Genomic DNA, 17,808 nt, shown 5'->3' on the forward strand with positions numbered 1-17,808 from the left:
TCAGAGCAAAACTATCACTAGAGTTATTGTAAGTAGTAATTAATAATTCTTAAGAAGCCTAAATTCAGTTATCTTGTACCTGTACAGGCATTCTTCTTTAGTTCTTGCTCTAATTTTTCACCAATCTAAATTTACGAATAAAATGTCTTAATGACATGTTCTTTATTGCTTAAGAGCATAGATCTCATATTTTTAAATACATGATCAAAAGGAAAATAACAATGCATTCTTGGCTAATCTTGTGTGGTTGTTTAGACCATGCAGGGTAATGCAGCACAGCTCATCTGACCACACTGAGTCCCGCTCACAGGTAAGCTAGCTCTTAAGGGGAAAACTTCTTAAAACTCACCCTGAATCCAAAGTAAAAATCACTCCTTAACTCAGGACTTTGAGAAATATCTTCCTCTGTATAAACATTAGTTTCTACTAACTAGAACATGTTCACACATAGAAAGAAAGAAAGAAAGAAGAAAGAAAGAAAGAAAGAAAGAAAGAAAGAAAGAAAGAAAGAAGAAAGAAAGAAAGAAAGAAAGAAAGAAAGAAAGAAAGAAAAGAAAAGAAGGAAGCTATTACCTTTGGCATGAAGACAGCTCAGTTAGCAGAAAGTTTAAATTTGGCATAATTAACATTCTACAATTACTAGAAATTGCCAGTTAGTTTAAAATCAGTTGGAAACCTTGGCTGAAATCTATATTTATAGGAAGATATTTATACAATGTAATATTAAAAGGAAATAATAAATTAAAAATAATAAAAAAGAATAAAATAATAATCTGATGTCTTTATAAGTCCTCTATGAAATGTTGGTTTTGCTTTTTCATCTCTGTGTTTCCCATTCACAGACAAACACAAAAAAGTATAATTTTGTCAATCTATGTGATTTCTGATAGAATAATTGACCTATGTTCTTATAAATTAAGGTTACTTTGACAGTAGAGTTCTAAGCATCATACTTTAGTACTTAGACACTATTTTTAAATGAATGCTTTCAATTGTGGTTGTTTTTGTTTGTTTGCTTTTTGTTATTTTGACTGTGATAACTCATAATGATATTTATAATATTCTTCTCACCAAGAAAGTTTACTGAACAGCTGATCAGAATTGTATTGATAACATTTTTAATGAGGAGAATAAACTTGCTTAAAGAACTCATCCACTTAAATGGTTTCCACTATACTTGTTTCTAAAAATACAATCACACTTCCTTGTAGTTTTCTTGTTAGTACTAATGTGTTTGGTTTACTCATTTACTGGCCATATTTTATCGACGACATTTTCAACCCTGAAAGTTGGAGTGACAAGTCCCAAAAGAAACAAAAGGTCACTGTTGAGACAAATAAGGCATATGTGAATGTTTCAGAGAGATTTCACACTGAATATAGAAGCACTCCTAATCCATAAAGGAAGATACCCTATGTCAGAACAACAGTGTAACTCTAGTTGCTCTTAGGTAGCTTTTCTGAGACTGCAATTTGCAATTGTTCTTTTACTATAAGGTGATGTTGAGGGATTTGGGGTGGGTGGATGCTAAGCCAACTTTCTCTCTATCCTTTTTTTAAGATGAGTTTATATAATCAATTTTTAAAAAAACGATAAACACAGAAACCCAGCCAACAGAGGTAAATTAGAAAATATTCTCTCCACATGGTTGTATTACTAAACATATTGATCGAGTACCTATCATGTATGGTCATGGTTTCATTGAATTTTAAAAGTTTTAATATTTTCAGTAATCATCATCATCATCATCATCATCATCATCATCACATCTTTTGAGCACTTACAACATGCCAGGCACTGTATTTAGGATTATTAAATCCTTACCTCATTTAATCCTCCAACAAATGAAGTATATTCAAATGGTTATTCAGAGTCCATAGAGGAGAAAACGTTGCCATTTGCCTGTGGATACCAGCTCTTACAGACATTCAGGACCACGTCTCAGGTGTGTCTACCTCCAAAGCCAGTCTCTTATCTACTTTGTCATTCAAATTTATTGTTAGTTGCATCTGAGTTTTCATTTCCAATGAAATGAAATCGTTTAAAAATTATTCAAATGAGAATGGGGAAAATTAACAAGGCAGGAAACAACAAATGTTGGAGAGCATGCGGAGAAAAGGGAACCCTCTTACACTGTTGGTGGGAATGTGAACTGGTGCAGCCACTCTGGAAAACTGTGTGGAGGTTCCTCAAAGAGTTAAAAATAGACCTGCCCTACGACCCAGCAATTGCACTGTTGGGGATTTACCCCAATGATTCAGATGCAATGAAACGCCGGGACACCTGCACCCCGATGTTTCTAGCAGCAATGTCCACAATAGCCAAACTGTGGAAGGAGCCTCGGTGTCCATCGAAAGATGAATGGATAAAGAAGATGCGGTTTATGTATACAATGGAATATTCCTCAGCTATTAGAAACGACAAATACCCACCATTTGCTTCAACATGGATGGAACTGGAGGGTATTATGCTGAGTGAAGTAAGTCAATCGGAGAAGGACAAACAGTGTATGTTCTCATTCATTTGGGGAATATAAATAATAGTGAAAGGGAATATAAGGGAAGGGAGAAGAAATGTGTGGGAAATATCAGAAAGGGAGACAGAACATAAAGACTCCTAACTCTGGGAAACGAACTAGGGTAGGTGGAAGGGGAGGAGGGCGGGGGGTGAGGGTGAGCGGGTGACGGGCACTGAGGGGGACACTTGACGGGATGAGCACTGGGTGTTATTCTGTATGTTGGTAAATTGAACACTAATAAAAATTATTTTATTAAAAAAATATATATATATATAAAAAGAAAAAAAGAAAACTAACAAAAAAAAATTATTCAAATGCTGGCGCTTCCATACTCAGCTTTACTTGCTTTTCTCACACCTATTTGCTCCCTACAGGAGCTATCTGAATGGAAGGTGAATGTTTCCTACCTCCTACCTTCTTCCTTTTGAAGACCAGCCATTCTGAGACCAGATGGACATTGAACACTGAGCTGAACTACCTGTATTCATTCAGAAATGTTTTTACAGTATTTAATGGTCATGTAAAAGCTGCAATATAAACTCCACCAAAACTAGGATGGAGAAAGTATTTTTGTCTGATCATAAAGTGTTATTAATTTATTGTTGATGGCATGCCATAAAAATGTTTATCTCATTTTTCTCAGTACAGAAGTGCAGACGGTGATGGTTCAATGTAGGAGGTGCAGACTACAAATGTTCACACAGCAGGGATCCTGTACAGATATAGATACTTAAAACCACTGTCCACCTCATGGTGACACCAACATTCTAAAGGTTAAAGGCATTTCAGGTAGAGAAGCAGATTAAAACAAACAAAACAAAACAAATAACCTCTCATCTTGCCATCAAATGGGAAAAAGAACTAAACTATTTTCAAAATAAAAATAAGAGGTAGGAGACCTTTTTTTTTTTTTTTTGAAGATTTTATTTATTTATTCATGAGAGAGGCAGTGACACAGGCAGAGGGAGAAGTAGGTTCCATGCCTGGAGGCTGATACGGCTTGATCCCGGATCTCCGGGATCACGCCATGAGCAAAAGGGCGATGCTCAAAGATTGAGCCACCCAGGCATCCTGAGAAGACATTGTTAATAGGAAAGAATGATTTCTTGATAGGACTCGGGGTTCTATCTGGAAGACAACTCCATGAGTAAAGCAAAATTCCATGTTAATAGGAACTCTCTAAATGGCAATGACCATTAAAGAACTTTCTTCATTGCTGGAAGGGTTATGTATCTAGACTGCTCAAATGATATTCATTGGCTACACATGAGTATTGAGCATTTGGATTGTGGCTAGTGTGATTAGTTTTAATTTTAATGGTTACCTATGACAACTGGCTACTGTACTGGACAGCATAGGTCTGAAATATAAATGCTTCCCTAGTGGAAGTCATGGAGATTTTTACCAGTCATTTCTATACCAATTCAACTTCTCATACATTTCCTATCCTAGGCACTTCCTATATAACCTCCTCTCTGAGTGGTGGGCTTATGGCTTGCTCTCAAGACTAGCAGGGGCCGAGGACCCATCTACCACTACATGAGCCCAGGGACACACCACATCATAAAATCCCAGAACTCACTGAGCCTCAGGCCTGTCCAGTAAGTACAGTTACCTGCAGGATATAATCAAGTCTGTGTGTTGAGTCTTGTGACTTCTGGAACACCACTGAAAAAAAAAAAAAAAAAAAAAAAAACTTTGTATCTAAAGTGACCCATTGCAAACAAAGACAAAGATTTCTAAAATGGAGAAAAGGATGGCCAGGATCTCAGAGGCACAACTTGGATGTTTCATCTCGTGTACATCAAGGAGAGCTTGGTGAAGCGAGAAATGAAGATGTGGCCTTGCTCTTTGTATCTGTCCTTGCTCTTGACCCATTACCTACGACGTTCTGAGGCAGAGCCTGAGAATGTGAGAGGTGGGGTCTGGTGCTGGTAAGGAGGGTGCTGGCAAGCAAAGTTAGGCTGATGTGTCTTTTGATTCTCTGGACTCACATGATGAGCCCAAATGAGGTACTAAGGCAAACAGAGATTCCTAGCTCTCTGCCTGACCTCTAGTATCACTATCCATCCTCCCAGCCCCAACTCCCAATTTCTCCTCCCATTTTTCCTTACACACACACACACACACACACACACACACGAGTTTGGGGTTATAACTGGGCCCTCGCCTTAAGGTATGTACTCTCCATCTGTATGCTATCCTATAGGTGACCGCAGCATTATGAAAGTCAGCTTATTCTTACTCTTTCCAAATTCTCACAGATTACCCAAGAGCTATCAGCCCAGGAAGCCCTGAAACAAAAGAGCACAAAGTCCCTAGGAGCCATGATCATTATTGTGAAAGCATCTCTCACAGTTCTGGTTGCCCAGGAGATAACTCACAACACTTCAGTGTTTCAGCACCAAATAATGACTTCCTCTTCCTTTTCAGATTCTACTTCTAATCATTTCCTGTGGGTTCCTGCACTGTCTTTCCCTCACAACAAATAATAAACGTGTTCCCTCCCTCATGAGGATGAGAAGGGGTACAACTGGCTCTCTCAGAATAAAGCCGAGACTAAGGATGAGGGAGAGGAGAGGAAAGTGGGTGGAAGGGTAGAGGAGCCCAGTGCCATAGTTCAGGCCATGGCAGTGCAACCACAAGAGGGGTGTGACTGTGCCAACTGAAAGAAACCCGGGATTCATGCCTGTAGGAACTTCTTCAGAAGGACTTCCCTAACCATCCCCTGCTGCCCAGGAGGGCCCCAGCTCTGCTCCATGCCATGAGGATCTCACAGGTGCCCCGATTCCATCCCACCATGGTGCACCCTTGGTGCATTGTCACATCTGAGTTGCAAACCAGGAAGCAGCGCTGGGGCCTCCTGCATCCTCATTTGTTATCTGCTTTGCACAGTGTCAGACACATTCCCCTAGGAATGAGGAATGGGAGCCTGTAAATAATGTATTCAAACTGTCATAAACCACATCTTCTTTAGCCCCTTCCATTCCCTGTATATTAACCTCTATTTCTCACTGACAAACGAGATAAACATTAGGAGTAAAGACTGGCTGGTGGTATGGGGAACTAAATGTCATATCTAAATTAGACTGTTCTGAGAATTGTTATTAACTGTCATTGGAGTCTGATCAGTATATGTAGTCTGGTCAGTATATGGGAATCTAGTCAGTATGTGGAGTTTGGTCAGTATATTGGAATCTGTTCAGCATGTGGAGTCTGGTCAGTATATGTCCAAACAGGAAAGGAAAAATGGAAGAACAAATGACATCTTCCAATAAAATTAAGAGGATTATCAAGTTTTTCTTGATTCTGTCATCTATTTTTTTTTAATTCACTGTGTAGGTCTTTTCAAGGGATTTATTTCAAATAGTATATATAAGCAAACATAAAGCTAACCTAGTATGCTTTGAAGTAAGTTGAAGTAAGTTGAGTAAGTCGAGTTTGAGTAAGTTCTCTGAGTAAACATGAATTAAAATCTTTGCCAGAGATAAAGAATCAAGATGAGCCAATTTGTCTTTCGGTTTGGAAGTTAAGAAGCTGCTATCTCCCGTGGATATCACTGAGTTTCAGCTTTGCTGCATAGAACGGGAGCTTCCACAGAGTTACTGTGACCTCTAAAGGACCCTGGTCCCCACAGGACCCAGAACTTGGGTCGGGCAGCAAAGAGCGGCAACCACGAATAAAAAAAAAAAAAATTAAATTAAAAAAAAAAAACTTTAAAACACAATGAAGAGAAGAAGAAGGAAGAAAATCGTTAAACACAGAAACCATCTGTGCCTCTGCTCCATGCAGGCTTATTTTTCCAATACCTCACATACCTCAAATACTTCAGTACGACTCCTACATTTGAGAAGAAGAAAAGAAAAATAACAAAACTCAATATTTTATTAAGCAGATTATCTTTATTGACATGAAAAATTGGATACTTATTTAAAAAAAAAACAAATATAACTTTTGTTTGTTTTTGGAAGCTCCCTGTGTCTGCTTCTTTGGCCAGACGGGTATCTTTCCCACATCATTCTCCTGAGCTGAGCGTGGGTGTGCGTCCACCCTCAGGTAGTTTGGTGGGCTTTGCTATGCTGTGTATGTCATGGGCTAAGACTGCAAAAGGAAAAGAGTTAAAAGAAGCAAAATTGCTAGTAGACTATTTTTTTTATAAATAATTTTACAGCACATGTACATTACAGTGCCAACAAGAGGTTGTAAATATATTTGTCAGGTAGCTTTTTCTCTCTTTAAAAACAATTCCTGCATCTGTAAATGCTTTCTTTGTGAGTATATTCTTATTAATTAAAAAAAATCACTAGGCCTAAATTTTTCCATTGTTGTAGGGTTTGGAGTTAAAAACATGAGTGGTTCCTGATAGCTCAAACTTACCTGACAGACTATCATATTTTTATATGAACTCTTTCACCAACACTAATCAGAATGCCACTGTAGAAGCATTGAATAGATTTTGGTAATTATGAGCTAATTTCATGGGATGCGAGGTTTTGTGATACTTTCACAATATGTTTTCACACCCTTATCCTTAATTAAAGTCAATTTGTCTAAAAAATTATATTTGGAAACATTTGGTTCTACCTAAGTAGATGCTTGTGTTGTGTAAACAATCATGACCTACATTCAAAAATAATCCTTGACCTTCTTTTGCAATTAACCAGACAAATAAAACAAAATAAACATTGCCAATACACTTGGAAATTTCTATATATCCGGAAGCAAATGGAGGTAAGAGATCATATGTTTCAAGTTTAGTTCTACAAATTTGGAAGTTCTCATCTTTGAAATTGTCCTGTATTGCTTTGCTTAGAAATCCTTAGTCACTGCAGTGAACATAATATTGCTCTATTTATAAAGGAATCTTCACAAAGAGCAATGGTAGGAAAACATTATTGGGCCTGTTCAGTTGGAGTTCTTCCTCCTTGCCCCAGGAGAATATACAATATAATTCAACTATTTCTCATGTCATCTTTTACATGGGAAGATAATATTGATGATGAGAGATACCCACACTCTTATGTAGGTATTAGGATCTTCTCGGGTTTAGGGATGGTAGTTATCACTATTGCTGGTTTTTCTTTTTCTCTTTCATGAGCTATTTGAGGCCATAGATTCAAATGAGCCATTTGGTCTCTGGCTCCTAGGGAGCATTGATACACTGATTGTTCAAATTCAATAGTCATATCCCATGATTCGAAATTGTGGCTTCTGTGTGTCTTAATGGCTCTTTTTTTTTCTAGGAAGTTTTCATGATCCAACTTATTAAAATTAAACTAAAAAAGTCAACAGACAAATTATTCCCACCCTTAAGCTAGAAGGAACATTTCTTCACCGCTGATTGAGTCATCACTGACAGGTTTGATATATAGATAGTAGCTCGGGTCTCAAAAATGTGTAGCTAAGACTTCAGGTAAACCCGTTTTTCATTAAAACAGCATAAGCCATTGATATTACTCAGCAAATCTGTGTTCTTTGAGGAATTCTGCAAATGTCAATTTTGAATGCTCAGTGTCCTTAAATCACAAATTATTTCATTCCCTTTGTTCAAATGTACGATACCTTCTCAAGGTTAACCTAAGTTATCTATATGTTCTTACCTACAACAATAAGAAAAGGTAAAGAAGAGTAGTGACTTCTGCCTCTCAGAGTGTTCAATTTTTATTTAATTAGCTTAGCCCCAAAAGCGATGATAACTTGAATGTGTGTTCCACTCATGGATGTCACTGTCCTTCAGCAGCAATAGCTATCTTGCATGAAAAGGTCATTGCCACATGTAAAAGAAATGCTCTGGTGATTCCTGGGTGGCTCAGCGGTTTAGTGCCTGCCTTTGACCCAGGGCATGATTCTGGAGTCCTGGGATCAAGTCCTACCTCAGGCTCCCTACATGGAGCCTGCTTCTCCCCCCGCCTGTGTCTCTGCCTCTTTTTCTCTCTCTCTATTTCTCTCTCTCTCTCTCTCATGAATAAATAAATAAAAGTCTTTTAAAAAATAGAAAAGAAAAGAAAAGAAAGAAAAGAAAAGAAAAAAGAAAAGAAAAGAAAGAAAAGAAAAAAAAGAAAAAAAAAGAAAAGAAAAGAAAAGAAAAGAAAAGAAAAGAAAAGAAAAGAAAAGAAAAGAAAAGAAATGCTCCAACATCATAGGGCATGTGGAAGGAGTAGCAAGTGGCAGAGAGGTTGCAAGCACCTGAGTCATTGGTTATGACAGGATGCTGGACCTTTGATAAGTTTAGAATACCCTCAAGTGTATTGAGGTTCAAGTACCATTAACTCTTGGCAATATTCTCCTTCCTAATTCAAAGAACAAAGGATTACTAAAGCTCATAAAAAGGCTTCTCAAATTTCAAATAGCCCTAAAAAAACATTTAATGAGTTAAGAGTAATTGAATCAGAGACATATGGATTAAATTTTCCTTGAAATCACAAGGGTTTAATATTAAGGAAGAAGTCACTCAGCAGATCCCCCAAAGACTAGCCAAACCCATTTTTTAAGACCAACTAGTCATATTCTGTAACCCTTCATCTTCACCCATTTATCTTTGCCTAAAGAATTTTGTGGTTTGGGTGGTATTGCGTTGATTATAATTATTCCAATAGATAATACATCTGTCAATAAAAGAATTCAGTACATCTGCTGCTTATATATTCATGGTTTGATTCATTTACTTACTTAAATGTAATTTAACTGTGTAATAACCTCATCCATCTACAACTGTGGATTTCAACTGTTTAACTAATGTGAATTTTTTTTTTTTTTTTTTTTTTTTGTAAACCCAAGCACATGCAGATCCACCATCTAGCAGGTTGAGGGGAAAGAGAAAAACATGGGCTCTAGTTTCCATCTGAGGTGGCTCCTCAGCACCTCTCCATAGAGGTGGAACACAATTTACAGGCCTTTGATCTAGCATATAGCCAATAATAGGGAAATATACAAAATAAAAGAGACAGGAGATTCCTAGGAAGCCAAATGGACATTACAGAGCCCATGGAACTATTAGAAAATTATCTGATTGTATTCATTATATTCTTACTTTACAGATAATTCTAGCAAGTGTTGAAAATTTGTCTACAGAATATTGACAGTAACAACTTGGGAGACCTAAAACTGTGGGAAAAATAGGAGGGAAAGGAGGAAAATGGAAAATTGAGACAATTTTCAAAAGGTTTAGTTAGGTTTAAGAGAAACAGCCTACTACTTAAGTAGACTCAGAGTATCAATGAACCAAATGCAACATAATAACTGGTATGCATAGTTGAGAACTCAAGTTATAAAGAAAACTTCATGCTTAGAAATACTCTAGAGCAGGAGAAAATAGTATTGCACCATTACTTTTTATTCAAGGCGTATAGAATGTACCAAAAAACTATGGTGAGTTTATAGGAAACACTAAATGTGCAATGATAAAATCTGTACTATTACTGTGGGTTTCCCCCACTCCTCAGCATTTGTGCAAATGTCTTCTAATGCTTAATTAATATAAAATTAACGGGGAGGACAAATCAGTAGGGACAAAACTACTTGGGTCTCTATGGTTTGGTGAGGCTGTAAGGACAAGTACTGTTGTGGACAGCATTCATTCCAATAATTGGATAATCCACAAACAATACATGGAGCTTGACCACATCTATGTTTTCAGACTCAGTGAATTCTTTTTGGAAATGTGGCAGCAATGTGTTAGGCGTAGTCCTAGCTGGAGGCAGATGTAAGAGTCAGAGTAACATAGAAAATGTGGATCCAGAAAGAAATACCAAATTCCCTTAGGAAAAAAAAAATGGGTTGTATTATCTTGGCACAGAACCAAGTCTAGGTGGAGCCTTCAAAGACCTGTGGAAATTACTAACAGTAACATTTTGACTTCTACAGATTAAGTCCCAGAATATAATAATATAGTTCATACTTTCCTTCCTAACTCTGTAAGATAGGATTATTGTTGTCAAAAAAACACACTAACATGATAGTTGGGATTTCTTTATATGCGTGTGTGAAAATGAGTTTCCCAGAGCTTAGATGAATATAACTTCCCTCTTTTGGAATATTAAAGTATTGCTCATGAATGTTACCAAAAAAGATCTCCATATTAGAAGTTCCAAGGTACTGAACATTCTGAAAATTATTCACCGAGAGTTTGACCTTTTACAACCACCTAAAACTGAACCCCCAATGAAAACTAGAAACCCAGCTGGGAAAAGGAAAATACCAATACAAGGACACAAATGTAAGTATAACCCAAAGGTGATACACTTGTCCAAAACTCATTTTGGAGCAGAAATGGGGCTATTCCCATGGATCTTAAGATTTTGTAAAATAACTGTTGCAAATTTAATGTCACTATCTCATTCTCTTAAAACCCTAACACCTATCAAAGAACCCTGCCAGTTTCCATCGGAGCACAAAACAGACCTCACTCTCCTTGAAGATAAGCCAAGATCTGGTCTTCTGACTTGAATGTCTGCATCAGCAATGCTGCCAAACGTCTTTGAGCCCTGGAACCTCCCACGGATGAGTCCTGATTTTTTTCTGGATAGTGCTCTTTAGTTCACTTCCATGGGAGAAAGCATATTCTGGAGATTGAAACAGGATGACCCTCTGTCCTTCAGAGAGCTCACTGTAAAAACAAACAAACAACAACAAAAACCACTACCAACAGCAAAAACATGTTATTTAGCTCCACTGTACCTTCAGTTTGTCAATAGTAGGAGAAAAACTGTGATTCTGATGTTTAAAAGAAAAAAATCAATTTGTGACTCATGCAATACCAAAAGAAGAATGTTTAAGGAAATAATTTTGAAGACACGATGTACTGATATGCTTACCTACCATGGGTAAGGTCTTGCAGAGTTAAAAGGAACATTTATTTCTTATTCTGTGATTTTTAATTTCAGCGAGATCTAGAGAAAAACACCAGATATTCACAGTAGGAAACTTTCACATGAGCTGCTAGCAGTTCGCTCTCCTATGGTCTAGTGTTATTATTGACTGGGGTTTGATTTTGTTTTTGTTTTTTCACACCCAACATGCTACTTCTTGGGGAGTAAAATGCCATACTACAAGAAAATTTTCAAATAAAAAAAAATGCATGTCCTTTCAGAAACCTCTGTTCAGTTCTGTCTTTATATAACAAAAAAATTCATGTTCTAATATGCTGAAAGCTCCAATAACTTTTTACAAGGAAACTTGAGGATAGTAGGCTGAAGTAGCACACTTGGCTACCATCAGAGTTAGTGCTGAATTGAAGAAGAGTACTTCCCTCCCCCCCCCCAAACATAGGCAGAGATGGAACAGACTGAAGGCAGCATAACTATCTGACTATTATGAATGCTCCAGTCTCTGGGTAGAAATATGCCCATTATGTATCCGTGCTCCATCTGCAGATTGTTTTGCAGCCTCTGCCCACATTGGAAAATCATTTAGCATCACTCAGAAAGAGAGCCAGAGCCGTGTGTGTGTGCATTTTTACTAAAGTAAAATGTGTACTCATATTTAAAAATAAAATAATCTGAGCACTTAAAATTGAAAGCAAGAACGCCCTTCCTCCTGCCCACCCCACCCAGCACCACTCCTAAAGAGGCAATCGCTATTAACTTTGTTGGCAACTTCTGGCCATGACCTCCATTTCTTTAAAACTCTGCACTTTCTTCTCCTTCATTCTCAATTAATCTATGTATTGTATTATATTGATCTCTTTTACCCCTTACTTATTGACTTACTAGAGCATCAGATGAAGATTGAAGTTGCCTCAAGTTCCAAATAAGTCCTAGTTCTGTTTAGATTCCTTTCTCACTTACCTTTGTGCTGGCCCATTCATTTGCCCTTGCTAAGTCTCTCTGTGGTCCAGGTTCAGCAATCATCCATGCTTCTAATAACAGAGTGGAAACAATTCTGGGTGTCTAAGGTATAAGCAATTCAAAAGTGAAGCCTAGGTAGTGCATCTAGCCTCTTGCTTCCTGAATTGTAGAACAGTCCTGTCATAAATGGCTATTAGATTTATCCCACAGCTACCAACCTTTAGCAACTTTGCAAAAGGGATAAGTTATTTTGTAAATGGAGGAGTAACAGGCTTTACTGTGCTGCCAAGGGGCAGGGCAATGCTGTCTTCATCTGGGCCGCCGGGTGCCCAGCTGAGAGGCTGGGTATTTTACCAGGGACAAAAAGAAGAAGTGCCCGGAAACAATAAGAAGCCTTGGAACCTTCCCTTTATCCTGAGTCACCTTTGACCATCCTGAGATGGTTCTTCGCATCAGAAAATTACTACTTCTGCTCTGCAAGAAGAACAATTGAAAGACCTTCACCAGTTCTGGGCTGTTGGACTTACTGAGCTAGTCACAAGTGAACTTCCTCTTCCCTAGAACGGCTATTTTTGAAAACAGTATCATGTACTCTCAGTCCCAAAAAGTTGTCTGTTGTTTAATCTTGAGTCACTTGAAACTAAATGATTCTGCCTTAATAATCTATGTCACTGTCCCCTTAACAAATATCAGTCCAACTATTTCCTTTCTAACACATCTTCGAGACAAAAATCTGCTACTCACGACTTGTATGGCCCTGGGCATGCCATTGCAACTCTCTGAACCTTGGTTTCTTCACTTAGAATATGATTGTTTTTCAATGTCCAAGAACAACACATAAAATTGGAGAACTATAGAATCTTAAATGTGGAAAAAAATCTCAAAAGTCTTAAAATTCCATCTCTTTCCAAATGCATAAATCCTTCCCCCATATCCCTGGAATATGTCAGTTAGTGCCTAAATTCCTCTAGGAATAGGGAATTGAAAACAATACTTCAAGTGTGGTCTGACCTGAGCAGAGAACAGTGGGATTATTAACACCCTTGATCTTGACACTGTTCTGTTTAAAAAACCAAAGTTTGCATTAGGTTCATATGTAATTTTTGGCTGCTACATATTTTTGGCTCATTTGGTACTTGTGGTTACAAAATTATGAGAATCACACACACACACACACACACACACACATCCTTTCTGCTACATTCTGAATTTAATCTTTTTCCTTCAAATATAACTGTTGATTTTTGTTTTCTAAATTGTTGCTTTTGTTATTGTTTTCCTCTGATCAAATAAATAATTCAGGTTTGCTGTGAAAAAATCCAAAAGGTTTTCACAAATATGAAGTGAACATCAGTTATAATTCCAACCCAGAATGTACTTGTTATATTCTGACGAATATCACTTCATTTTTTTTCTCCTCTACATATATGGCTATCTACCTGCCAATGCACATGCACTCATACACACACACACACACACACACACTCATACACACACACACACACCCCAAATGATGGTACTTGTGATTGCTTTGGGCTGACAAAAGCACATTTAAGTAAATTGATTTAAGTGATGGAAGTGGATAGTGGATAGTGAGCCTTTGTGGAACTAAGTCCAGAGGTAGGATGGTTTTCAGGGTTGATTGACTCAGTGGCTCAGTGATGCCATTGAGGATCTACCTGTGTCCTGTTTCTTCACTCTGTTTTCCATGGTATCAGCCTCACCAATGCTCTCCCTTTCTCTTATGATATCAGGATGGGTGCCAAACCATAACGGGAATAGATGTGCACATGACCACATCCAAGAAGAGGGACTGGGAGCCACTTCTGGAAGTTCTCTCAGGAGAGCAAAGACTGCCATCACTACAAGTTATCAGCAAACACATTCTCCCACTGCACTCTCCTGAGACGAATCACTGGTCCACATCCCAGTCAATAACTGTATCCAGGTGAGATAGTATTACACTGGTCAGTTTAGGCCTTAAGCAACCATGCCACTCCCAGAGCCTTCTAGGTGGAGTTAGCTTCTCTCAAATTCACAGACTTGAGTGAAGAAGGTCTAAATATCTGGATGAAATTTAGTAAAGGAAGTAAAATAGGTTGTGGTGAAGCCATTGCAATGTTCACTATACCCATCATATTGCATGATATCATATAATAATAATGTTATTATTCTATTATATATAATTATTAAATTACATGATATTATATATAAAAACCTTTTAGATAGGCAGGTAGGTAGGTAAATGGATGGATATATGAATGCATAGATAGAAAGATGGATAAATTAGGTATATATATATATATATATATATATATATGTAAATAGGATCAAGTTAAACATGTCGTTTTGTAACCTGGTTTTCCATAACCATATTCCATGAACATTTTCTATGTCGATTCTCAGATTCTTACAACTTTTTAAATGGATAAATAATGTCCCAATATGGTCATGACTGATGATTTTAATTGGCCCTTATTACAGAACAATACTGTATTTTTAGTTCTTTCTAGCACATGTATAATGCTGAAATAACATGTTTGTACATGCATTCTGGCACAATCAGCTGCTTGTTTCCTTTGATAAATTTAGTTAAATATAGTTTCTGAGTAAACAGAGAGGAAAATATAAAATTTCAAGACATATGGCCAGATTCCCTTCCAAGAAGGCTATATGCACTTATTCTACTGCCAATATCATTTGTAACTGCCCATTTTGACACATATTTAACACAAATATATTGTTAATATATTTAATATGATCTTTACTCTATAAGTCTATTAGGGGAGTGGGAAATGATAACTACTCTGCATTTGTTTTCCAATTCTTTTGTTACTAGTGGGATTGAACATTTGAATACATATGGTTGTCTCTTTTTTCTTTGGCTTATTTTTCTATTGAAGCACTCATTTTATATAAGTGAGTAAATACTTGGTAAATGTTTAACTTCTGCTATATTTGCTGCATATTAATTATTCCTTATTTGTCCTTCAACTTTATTTATAGTGTTCTTGCCATATGAAGTTAAAACATTGCAATGTAATAAATCTGTTGCTGCTTTCACATAGGTGGGGGGAATTTTAAGTCTAAAACATGTTCAAATACTTTTGAACGTCTCCATAGTGGTTCCTAATATATTTATCTAAATGATTTAAAATGTCATCTATGAATTTCAAAACACTGACAAAGTTTTAAAAAAAATGCTGGGTACCTGGGAGTGGGGAAGATTCCTATCTTAAAATATACATCAGAAAAATTTGGAAAAAAATCAAACATTTAAAAGTAAATAAATAAGTAAACTGAAAGAAACATGGAACATGTTTTTATAATCTTAAATATTTTTAAATATGCTATAAAACCCCAGAGCCCAAGAAGAACAGACTGATAGACTCATAAATATATTTAATGATTTTTAAATAAGCACAAACCCTCCCTCCAATGAGGTTTACCCAAGGTACAATTATTGCTAATTGAAAAAAAAAAAGCCCTATGTCAAAAACCAATAATAAAGTAGGAAAAATATTTGTAACTCATATCACAAGGACTAAGTCCCTTTACCACATGAAGACTCATCCAAGTCCATAAGGAAAATATATGTGTAAAATACAAACACTTCTTAAAAATCACAAAATATGCATAACCTCAGCCATATTAAGAGAAATTCATACTAATAACACAAGACACCATTTTTAACCTATCATATTAAAAAATTCAAAAAGTTTGCTACATTACAATTTTGGCAGGGTATGGGGTAGAAGGAGGTTGAGTTGATTGTTAGGAATATAAATCACTAGAGAGAAGAATTTGGCAAAATGTATTAGGAACCGGCGATGCCCAGGATTTATTCTACAGCTGTGTATTCTACAGAGAGAAACTGTATGTATGAGAAAGCCACCATCATGCCTACAGTTTGTGGATAGACAATCCACATAGACTCTCTCAAACAAGTATATAATTTTGTTTTTGATTACCCAAGATGTTCTCAGGCTAAACAAACATGCTGAGTGAAATCAATCAGAGGAGGACAATCATCATATGGTTTCGCTCATACATGGAATATAAGAAATAGTGAAAGGGATTATAAGGGAAAGGAGGGAAACTGAGTAGGAAAAATTAGAGAGGAAGACAAACCATGAGAGACTCCTAACTCTGGGAAACAAAAAGTTGCAGAAGGAGAGGTGGCTGAGGGGATGGGGTAACTGGGTGACAGGCACTGAGGAGGGCACTTGACGGGATGAGCAAAGGGTGTTATACTATACGTTGGCAAATTGAATTTATTTTTTTAAATATTTTATTTATTTATTCATAAGAGACACACACAGAGAGAGGCAGAGACATAGGCAGGCTCCATGCAGGGAGCCCGATGTGGGACTTGATCCTGGGTCTCCAGGATCAAGCCCTGGGGCAAAGGGAGCGCTAAACCACTGAACCACCCGGGCTGCCCCAAATTGAATTTAAATAAAAAAGTAATAAAAATAAACAAAAATCATGTTGGCATGTGGGAATATTCATGCATCCTCACCTTTGTGGATTTATAAACCGCTAGGTGGTGGTGGGTAGAACACAGGTTTTGGAGTCAAAAGATGAACTATACTAGAACAGACAAGAACTCGTGATTTTGCATTAAACTTTGGATTGGGAGTAAAGAATAAGAGTCAGAAGCCAAAGACTATTTTTATAAGAGGTTTTGTGAGATTCTGAACAGAAGGAGATCTGCCATGAGGCATGAGTAATAAACCCTAGAAGAGGGTCACAGGGGCCATGCCACCTCTGCTCCGAGGCTGTACCATTGGTGCCTTGATACATTTGGCTCTTGGATGTCACAAGGCCTGAAGGGCATCATCAGTGGTGGCACTCATGAAGCTCCAATGGAAACTGGTGTGGGAGAGGGTAAACATGGCAGACACCACATGGTGACCATACCAACAGACTGGTCTGTGACCTTAACACTGGCCTTTGGAGAGTTCAAAAATTGTTGGAGACCAGAAGAACAGAACTATGTCAGAGGTTCAGAAAGCTTCTATGAGAAAATTTTAAGTTGTTTTGTTACACAGGATGATGAGGTCTGATTATTGTCTGTTCACTTTGATTTTATAAAAAAGCCCAGAGGTGGTGGCAGAGCAAAATATCAATCTTCACAGACTACTTCATTTATTCCACAAGCATGCGCTGACCATCTGTTCTGGCTGGGCACCACAGAATGGGCAGACTTACCCTCTACCCTCAAGAAGCTCATGGTAGTGGGAGAAAAGAGTGGTTAAATAAATATTACAGGACAAAATAATGTTAGCCTTAATTTTGCTAAGGGAGCCCAGAGAGGAAGCGAAGAAATGTACAAGTTTTCAGAGATGAAGTGAAACTTAGGTTGAGTAAACCAAAAGGCAAAGACCGGCATCCTCAGGCAAAAGCAACATGCTGGACCAAGACAGGGAGATGTGGTAAAACGTGGGATTTTCTGGGAACAGCTAGTTGTTCAGTGTTGCTGAAATTGAAGATGTACAGAAG

General features: G+C 37.4%; 1 long non-coding RNA gene across 2 annotated transcripts in view; it reads right to left on the reverse strand.

Annotated features, from left to right (window-relative positions):
- Nucleotides 1–6,400: 6,400 nt before the first annotated feature.
- Nucleotides 6,401–17,808, reverse strand: part of LOC112669532 (uncharacterized) — a 52,129-nt gene continuing 40,721 nt past the window's right edge. For both annotated transcript variants that reach the window (XR_003142324.3, XR_003142323.3), the window contains 2 exons: nucleotides 10,919–11,123; nucleotides 6,401–6,619 (listed from right to left, as the gene is read on the reverse strand). This is a non-coding gene — a long non-coding RNA (uncharacterized LOC112669532). The remainder of the gene's footprint in view (nucleotides 6,620–10,918; nucleotides 11,124–17,808) is intronic.

This window comes from Canis lupus, chromosome 25 (assembly GCF_003254725.2).
Source record: "Canis lupus dingo isolate Sandy chromosome 25, ASM325472v2, whole genome shotgun sequence".
NCBI classification, from domain to species: domain Eukaryota; kingdom Metazoa; phylum Chordata; class Mammalia; order Carnivora; family Canidae; genus Canis; species Canis lupus.